Below are 9,884 nucleotides of genomic sequence, written 5' to 3'. Positions count from 1 at the left end.
CATCGTGATGTCATTAAAAACGTCATTTTTTGTTATTTTGGGCTTTGTTTTCTATCTAGCACTACAGTATCTTATATTTTGCGAAAGTACTTAATAATAATAATAATAATAATAATAATAATAATAATCCTGTGTCTGTATTTCAAGAATAGCGTAATTATAACGAGTTGGTGAAATCTGAATGATGTCACACATAATTCAAATACGTACAATATTATACACATGTGCATATTATTATTATTATTATTATTATTATTATTATTATTATTATTATTATTATTATTATTATTATTATGTATTTCTTAGCAGAGGAACTTATCCAGGGTGACTTACAGTTGTAACAAAATCACAGTACAAAGTATCACATTACAAAATATCAGATTTCGGAATATCACATTACAGATAAGAGCAGTTGTAAATAGCACAATAAAATCAAATCCGTAGCAAAAGATCAAAATCAAATAAGAGCAAAAGAAAATAGAGAATACAGTAAATAATTACATGTAAGAGCGGGTTCGACTGAGAGCAGGCAATTTATATGAACACGATTTGCTTATATGAGTAAAGTCCAGTAAGAGCACATAGTAAGTACGATGAATGGATGACAATGAATAGGGATACCTATAAGAGTAAAATCAAATACCAGGTACAGGAAGCAGTTATAATTAAGAGCAGTAGTAGAATCCGGTAAGGTGTGAGGCAGCTCCGTGCAAGTACTATAAACACGAGAAATGCATTTTCAAACACAAAAGTAATCTCTCTTAATTTCTACACCGTTCTCTTTCAATGTGTGTTTTTAATTTTTTTTATTTTAGGTGTAGTTCTGATTTATAACACTAGGGGGTGCTGGTTGCATGTCAGTAAACCGTGTTCTTTATTCAATGGCTGTAATTTACACATAATCATATAGAATAATGACAGCATTTTTTTTCAAATTTATTTTTTATTATTACAGTTTAAGAACTGCAGTTTCATAGTCTGCCTAGTTTCCAGTTAGCACTGAAATAAAAGCAAAGCAAACACACACATATCATTTTCTTTAGCGATTTGGTTTGGAAAGTGTGACAGACACGTTTGACTCCACAATGGTCAAGTGAAGAGTGAAATATCGATATCTGGGACATTTAAAGACGTAACCGTGAACAATTTCGATTTAGTTGTCGGAAAAACTAGTAAGAGCCAATCTCGGAAATCTATATTTCAGTTGAGAGAGTTCTGTCCTTTTTGTATTATTTGTATTTAAGAAAAGAAATTGTGCCAAACTTTCCACCAGCGGGGCAATGGTTGAGCAATCCGTCCCGATTTTATAAACACAATTATTGCTGCACATTCAGACCACAGATGTGTATTTATTTATTTTTTTCTTTTTATATTGAACCTCCTGGTTAAAAGTCTATCAACAAAAACACAGCAAGCCCACTATTATTCCAGGTGAAATGGCTGGCCCTTTCAACAAAATTGAGTCATCATTCTCAAAACATTCAGGGTTTGAAAAACACTTTTTTTTTTTTTTTTTTTTTATCGTGCCATTGTGTGTGCGCTGTGTCTTTCCAAGCGTTGTCGTAGAAACCAAACCGCTGATTGCCAACAACGGCAGAGGGTCTGAAAACAGAATTACATCTGCCCACCCTGACCGACTCCCTCAGTAACAAGGCTGTGATCGTTTTTTCGTTTCATAAGTATTTTTTTTATTTGTGTAAGCATGATTTGCAACACTTGCCCCAATTTTCTTTTTTTTAATTCCAGTTTAACAGAGGGGGGGGGGGGGGGGGGGGGGGGGGAGGGCGACTCGTAGATAGAATGGCGCTCCAGATTTAAAACTGGCCGGCAGTAATTATCCGACCCCAGCCTTTAAGAGCTGCGGCATTCCCCTTTAAGGATTTGTAACCTCTGATCGGTTTAGCTCCGCGCTTGTAGAAAAGCGCCTTTCCTCTCCTCCTCATCCATCAGATTTGAGCTCCTGTTATAATCTCTCACTCCGCCTCTAATTCTTTTTCTCCCTGTCTCTCACACACATACTCTCTCTAACTCTTTCTCGGTCCGTCTCTCCTCCCTCTCCCTCTCTTCCCCGACCCTCTTCCTCTGTGTAACCCTTTCCGCCAGTCTCTCCCTCTCCCTCTCTTTCTCCCCCTCTCCTCTCACCTCCCTCGGGGGATAGTTTGGGAGACACGCAGGACTGTTTTGTCACACTTCCACTATGCCTGTATTTCAATCATAAATACACAGAGCTGCTGTTTTTTCAGTAGAAACGTGTGCATTGAAATCCAGACCAGGATCACCCTTTATAATCCCGTGCGCCATGACCAACACGTCTCCTGATGACGTTCAGCGGTGCAGATGCACCTTCATCTATGACGTCACAAGCACAACTCTGACCCAAGGTTTTGCATCCCTCTATAGAATGAACTCATTCTGCTTCGTAAAGTCAAATGAAACCTGCTGAATAATGTCATTCAAACGTAATTATCTACTGCATTGTTTTTATGTTCTCTCATTTGAATTTGCTCTTACTTACTGTTGACTGTATTGTATTTTATAACTGCTCTTATTTGTAATGTGATTCTTTGTAATGTGACACTTTGTAACAACTGTAAATCGCACTGGATAAGGGTGCCTGCTAATAATAATAATAATAATAATAATAATAATAATAATAATAATAATAATTAGTTAACACATTGAATTACATGCAAAAATAGCAAAAATTGAAAAATCTGAGATTTCACTGTACTACTATTATGGCTTCCGGTAGACTTTTGCGATATCATTTTGTAGTTTCTCTGATTACACGATGGTAAATAAAATATCTAAATTATGTTCATATAGTTTTATTTATTTATTTATTTATTTATTTATTTATTTATTTATTTTTAAAAAATGATGTCTCAATTCTAAAACTCTAGGCGAAGCAAAAGATTTGGCCATAGCTATTAAAAGCATTTCCTTTCATTTGAAAAAGCTGGTTAAGCGTATTTGCTCAGTCAGCCTTTTTGTCTTACAGTTGCAGCGTGTCAGTGTCCTAACAGCAACAACACCATTCTCCTGGGCTGCTCGGCTCACACTGTTGCAGAAACCCGGCCACACAAACACCGGCTACAACAAAGGAGCTTATATCTGTGACTCAGCCGCCTACAGAAGTTTCCCTGGGCTTTGCAAAGGCGCTGGTATAGAGAGCGTCCTTGCGCTATTCACAGGCTGACCTGGCTGTGCTAATTTCATTCGCTTCTGCATTGATTGTACCCCTCTTCGAGCTTTCTATTGTACGAATCCTCTTTCTTGAACAAACTCATTCATCCTCCCTGGATAGGGCAATTTATTTTCCATCATTTATCCAGAAAGTACGCTTGTGCACGGGGCTTTTACTGCAGTAAAAATGATTAAAGAATTGTTGTATTTTTTTTATTCATATTATAAGTAATAACCATGTCTTAGGTAACCGTTTTGTTCTCTCCGTGTCTTACATTGATTTCCTCTTGTAGGTCTCTCTTTGACTTTATCCCTGTGTGAAGACTGGTTCGCATTACATCTTGTTTAACTGCTAGTCCTAGTATTACCTGCCCTGCTATTCCTGTTGCAAGGTTATTAAATATAATTTATCTTCACAACATTGAGTTTGATTATGGGTTCTAATTATATTCCCAGCACAACAACCTCGACCCAGTTCCGAGGAGCACAGCAATCCCTATTCAACATGGAAGGAGAGAGAGAGAGAGAGAGAGAGAGAGAGAGGTAGAGCTTTATAAAGAGAGAGAGAGAGAGAGGAGAGAGGGATAGAGCTTTATAAAGAGAGAGAGAGAGAGAAGAGAGAGGGATAGAGCTTTATAAAGAGAGAGAGAGAGAGAGAGAGGGATAGAGCTTTATAAAGAGAGAGAGGGATAGAGCTTTATAAAGAGAGGGATAGAGCTTTATAAAGAGAGCTCTCTCTCTCTCTCTCTCTCTCTCTCTCTATATATATATATATATATATATATATATATATATATATATATATATATATATATATATATATATATATATATATATAAATAGCTAGTTTTTTAAAAATAGACAATGTCACGCTGACTATAAACCACAGAACTTGAACGCTGTCCAGTTTTGACCCTGGCAGAATGCTACAGTATGAATCATAGAAAATGAATGCGGGCCAAATACAGACTGACACACAATCTAAAAGAGAGAAGCCTGTGGAATTGGAAAAAAAACAACACATTTGATTGTTCTGCAGTAAACACACACATGTTGCTATTGGGGATGTCTTTGTAAATGTTACATGCAATTTGAATTTTTGTATATTGTGTATATTATTATTATTTATTTCTTAGCTGACGCCCTTATCCAGGGCGACTTACAATTGTTACAAGATATCACATTATTTTTACATACAATTACCCATTTATACAGTTGGGTTTTTACTGGAGCAATCTAGGTAAAGTACCTTGCTCAAGGGCACAGCAGCAGTGTCCCCCACCTGGGATTGAACCCACGACCCTCCAGTCAAGAGTCCAGAGCCCTAACCACTACTCCACACTGCTGCCCCTCTGCTGACATCTGGCCCATGAGCTCCCAGTTAATGGCAGCCATCCTATAGTTAAATGGTAATCTCTAGCATTTCATTGGATGTCAGTTCATGTCATTTGGGGAGGGGCAGACAGCCAGGATCATGTTTGATTTACTCCAATTTACCGTCGTCCTGCTTCCCGCGGATCGACAGCAAAGGCAACAAACCAGCTATGTCATTTTTGTGAACCACTAATTGCCTCCTTCACTGCTTCTAGTGAGACAACCCTCTTATCTATGAAGGATCTGAAAAATAAAACAAAACCATTTCTCTGTGCTCTTACGAATGCCACAGTGATGCTGCGGGGCTTAAGAGTCTTCTTCGAATCATCTCTGTAATGCTTGAAGCCGCTGTTACCCAATGCTCCTCCAGAGAATCAATGTCAAGTCGTGAGCCTGCAAATCTGAGTGGACAGGCCTGGAAACAGGGGGTCTTGCTCTCCAAGCAAGTCCGCACGCCTGTTTTTATACTACAATAAAAGCAACTACAGCAAATTAGCATTTATTTAAGGACTATATATATTGAGTCAGCATCTCAAGATTTCATAAGGGTGATCCCTTCAGTCCAGAGCAGGCTTGAGGCATGGAGACCGAACTGCTCCCCCCCTTTCTCACCCCCCTTAGAGAAAGGGTGCTCCCTCCAGTCCAGGGCCATTAGGTCATATTAAAAGTGTTATATTTTACTGTTTAAGGGCCCTTTCCTAATTTTTTGTTTTCAGTATTTTCACACTCTTATTTTGTTTGCATGTGTAAATCCCATAACCAAATAAAAAGGCAGGTAAAGCTGTATTTGTGCATCGCCTTGCCGTTGCAGTGTGATTAAAAGCGGTTTGTGTTTGGAAGAGCTGCTGGAGTTCCTGTCTCTGGCGCGGGGTGCGGGGCTGGCGGTGTCGGGTTGAGTTACTCACGCCTGAGCGCTGAAAGCTCTCTCAGACATGCAGGGGCTCAGCGCTGCACCGGGAGACTCCCATCCCGCGCTGACTGCCCGGCCGCTGGCTCACAGGAAGCGATTCTCTGCTAGCACGACTCCAATCAGCCTTATCACAGTGGTGGATGAAAACTACCACCTTCCTTTAAAATTAAAAATAGAAATAAACAAATAACACTCCAGGACCAATACCAGGAACTCAATATGTATTGCAAATAGCCCTTCTGAAATTCATATTTTGGGAGTCTTTTCAGAAGCCTGACCGTGGGGTTAAAAGGGGTCGTTTTTTGCAGAAACAGCGATAGGGAATGACAGAGAAAACACGACAGGATTTTAAACAGATCAGAAAGTCTATATTTGGAAAGTTTAGGAGTATGTCCAAGGTTTTCTCGATGCTTTCCCCACGGTTATACAGTGCATTCACAATAGTTTACCATGGTTTGCCAGTTTTTATAATTTTTTTTAACATGATTTACCATACCTCTGGGCTTTACAATGCTATGCTTTCACTGTGCTTTATTACACTTTGCTATGCCTTTGCTATAGGAAACGTTGATAAGGGTTGCTGGCTGTCGAGGACAAAGATTGTGAAATCGCCGCTGGTTCTGTCAGCCTCCTCGCTCCCTCGCACAGTAAAGCCTGAGGGGCAGCTTCAAGCTGTCTTAAAATAAAGCCTTTGAGAGCCACTGTTCTCCTGACTCCACAGCGTGCTTAGTATTAGTATGAAATCTTTATGTATGCTGTTTACTGCTGGTACCCTGGCCTGCCTGCACTGTGCTGCACACTGCGCCGCCGCTGCTAACAATGAACAGGATGTTTTTCTCCTTTTAAAAAAATAGGAGTGAATTAAAACGAGAGGAAACACTTTGAAAAAAATCAAACCCTGCCCATTTTCCTCCCACTTTCTCTCTTATTCTCGTTTACGCAGAAAGCTGACGACTGGGTCCCAGAGTGGCTCGCTTGGCCAGTAGCTCGCTGACATCCGCTCTCGAGTTCTGGGTGTAGAAGAGGAAGCTGGCTCGGTCGTGGGATCGGAGAACGCCCGCTGAACCTTCACTTTTCTTAAGCTGTGTGGGGGATTGCTGCGGTGAGGGGAAAAAAATGATTGGGCAAGAAAGCTGACGACAGTCCACACAATCAGTCTTAAAGGGTTACTGCTGCAGTCCTTGATGTTTTAATAGCAAAGTCAGTGAGACCCCCTGCAGAGAGATAGAGCGAGAGGGAACGTGCGTGTCTCTGAGTGTGCCAGCCCGCAGGGTGATGGGAAGGTAACGGAGGGGGAAGCCATGTGGAATGACAGATCAAGGCCACCAGGCCACACAAAACAAGAGATGGGGGATGGAGGGGGGAGAGAGAGAGAGAGAGAGAGAGAGAGAGAGAGAGAGAATCGACTGGTAAAATGATTGCCACAAACCTTTGTTGCTAATGAACAATTTGATCATTTTTAGGGCAGCAGTGTGGAGTAGTGGTTAGGGGTTCTGGACTCTTGACCGGAGGGTCGTGGGTTCAATCCCAGGTGGGGGACACTGCTGCTGTACCCTTGAGCAAGGTACTTTACCTAGATTGCTCCAGTAAAAACTCAACTGTATAAATGAGTAATTGTATTTAAAAAAAAAAATAATGTGATATCTGTATAATGTGATGTCTTGTAAGAATTGTAAATTGCCCTGGATAAGGGTGTCTGCTAAGAAATAAATAATAATATAATATATGTGCTGGGCTATTATTATCTGCACAGTTACAAAACCAGCCAGTTTTTCCCCCCAGACAAGTTGAAAGATATTTAGTGTTTTGTACAGTAATGCTGTGCGATGTGAAGTAGTATTACAGCCCTACCCTTATCAAAGTCTCCCCTAGTAAAAGCACAGCAAAGTTTAATAAAGCAGTGAAAGCATGCTAAATCATAGGCAAGCTTTGCAAAGACCAGCTAGGTATGGTAAAGTGTATTACAAACAAACATGGCAAACAAGGGTAAACTATAGGAACTGCATAATATAAGCATGGGAAAAGTGCAAACATACATGAGAACATTTTATAAGGGTAACTTCAATTGTCTTTAACAATTTCTTGTTTTTTGACAAACTGTTCAGCAGGGATTATGCATTTTTTCTTCGTCAGGTTTGCAAGCCGTGAGGAGTGGGAATGTGTCTCAACATTATGCAAGACGCCCCGCTGTTGAGATGCATCTCTTACATAATCCAAACCCAGGGGAGTCTCCATGGAGAGACAGACAGCGCAGCAACACACTGTGGAGCACACCCTGCAGAGAGACAACTAACTAGAGCAACGAAGAGGGGAAGAGCTCAGTCCTGGGGAATGCATGGACTGCGGACTCCCCTTTTAAAAGTCTGGGGCGGTATACCATTCTAAAAGCAAAGTCAAGTTTAGTAGTTCATTATATCATTCAACCCGTTAAGCCTGGAGTGGAATGACTTATAAAATGGGAAATTTGCAAGGCAGTTTTCCCCAGATGTTTACCACAGCTGATTTTTGATATGCTCTGCCATATATTACTGGGTTTTACAAAGCTTCCCTGTGCTTTATCATGCTTTCATTGTGCTTTACTGGTGTTCTTTTGCTATGGGAAACTTTTCTAAGGGCATCTAGCAACCCGTTCCTTCTATCGTTCATCAACGTCTCCGCTATCTAGATGGTGCTTCTTCTTCTTCTTCTTCTTCCCATCCTCCTTGTTTTTCTTCCCCTCCTCAGATGTGTTGTGTTTTCTTTGAAGTGCTTTGGCTGCATGTAGGTCACTACAGCTCAGCAATCCATGGCCGAGGCTAGCTGAGCACTGGAAGTAGGTCAGCCACACATCGACGGCCATGCAGAAAGAGGCAGCCGGCTTTCACTGACTCTCCAACAAGCAAACCTTCTTTACTATAGAAACACAGCGGAAAGTGCAAGACAGAGTGTGTGTGTGTGTGTGTGTGTGTGTGTGTGTGTGTGTGATAGAGAGGAGCACACTTAAACACGCTGACCTTAGTAAAAGCATAGGACAGTGTAATAAACCACAGTTCAAACATGGTAAAGCACAGGTAAGCATTGTAAAAAATAGTGAGGTATGGTAAAGCATATTAATAAACATGACAAACTATGGCAAATGCATAGTATAACCATGGGAAAAGCATGGGGTACAAACTGCAAAAATACCATGCAGAAATACTGTGGTAAACTTTACAAGGGCAAGAGGGTGGGGAGCCTGGTTTGGATCAGTGGATTGGATGCAAAGTGTCCTGCGCTAGCACAGTCACAGAGGCATCAATACAGGCTGTCAGTCACGACATTGATTTCTATTCACAAAACCTTATTGACTGTGTTAAGGAAGGTTTCGTTAAGGACGTTCATTTTGATTAATCAGGCGTGCGGTTCATTTTTCCACCAGAGAAGATTCAAACACCTTCTCGGTTTACAAAGCATTTTGAAACCTTAGAGAATGGTTTATAAACACTCTTTAAAAAAAAAAAAAAAACTGATGATAAACTGATGATAGCAACTGATGCTTTGAATGTCAAATACTCTTTCATTATGACTGAAAAGCAGACAAAAGACATCGATCTGCGTCAGTACTGGACCTCCGCAGGTTGCACTGGCCCGAGATCTCTTTTTGTAATCAAGGGCATTGACGTAAGCCTGCTTTTTTACAAGACCAGGCTAACTGAGAGCTATTTAAACATTTCATTTTTTCTTTTCCCTTTAAACTAGCACGCTTAAAGGAGCCCTAACCATTACTCAAAAAAATAGGTCAGTTGTGAACTACAACATGAAGTGATTAGGTACCAGGAAGCAACAGCAGCAACTTTTCAAATCTGTAGTGTGGCGTTAAAAAAAAAAACTAAATGTGCTTATTCTACATTGAAGTGCAACATTAAAGGAACATTTATTATAGATGGAACAGCCAGACTTCATAGCAGGGCATACCAGCTGCATAAGGAGAATGCCTCTCACGCAAGCATCAAGGGTAGTATTCATGTAAATGTGACGTGACTCCTGAGGACCAGGCACGCAGATCACACAGTGTTTATACAGTACATACAGGTCAGAAAGTTAGTAGGGCAGTTCAGCAGGTTGCAATAGCGAAAGGACTCCTGAGGTTTGGGCTGTTGCACTAGGATGGGTATGTAGGGTACTGCCCATGCATATCGGTTTCTTGGTCCTTTCTATTATCCCTTCTTCTGTTTTCTCGTCACCCTTTTTCTGTCCTTTCCTCTCCCGTCACACTCTCTCTACCCCCTTGTCCAGCTCTCTTTCCCCCTGCCCCTCTCCACACTCTTCCCTCCCTCTTCTCTACCCTCACTCGCTTCCTTTCCCCTGTCCCTCTCTCCCCACTTTCTCCTCCCCTCTTCCCTCTCTTCTTCCCTTGTCTGTTTCTGCTCTCCCCTGTCCCCTCCCTCTCTTTCAC

The sequence above is a fragment of the Acipenser ruthenus genome, chromosome 49 (assembly GCF_902713425.1).
Source record: "Acipenser ruthenus chromosome 49, fAciRut3.2 maternal haplotype, whole genome shotgun sequence".
Classification (NCBI taxonomy): Eukaryota; Metazoa; Chordata; class Actinopteri; order Acipenseriformes; family Acipenseridae; genus Acipenser; species Acipenser ruthenus.
Note: the sequence above shows the minus strand (reverse complement) of the source record.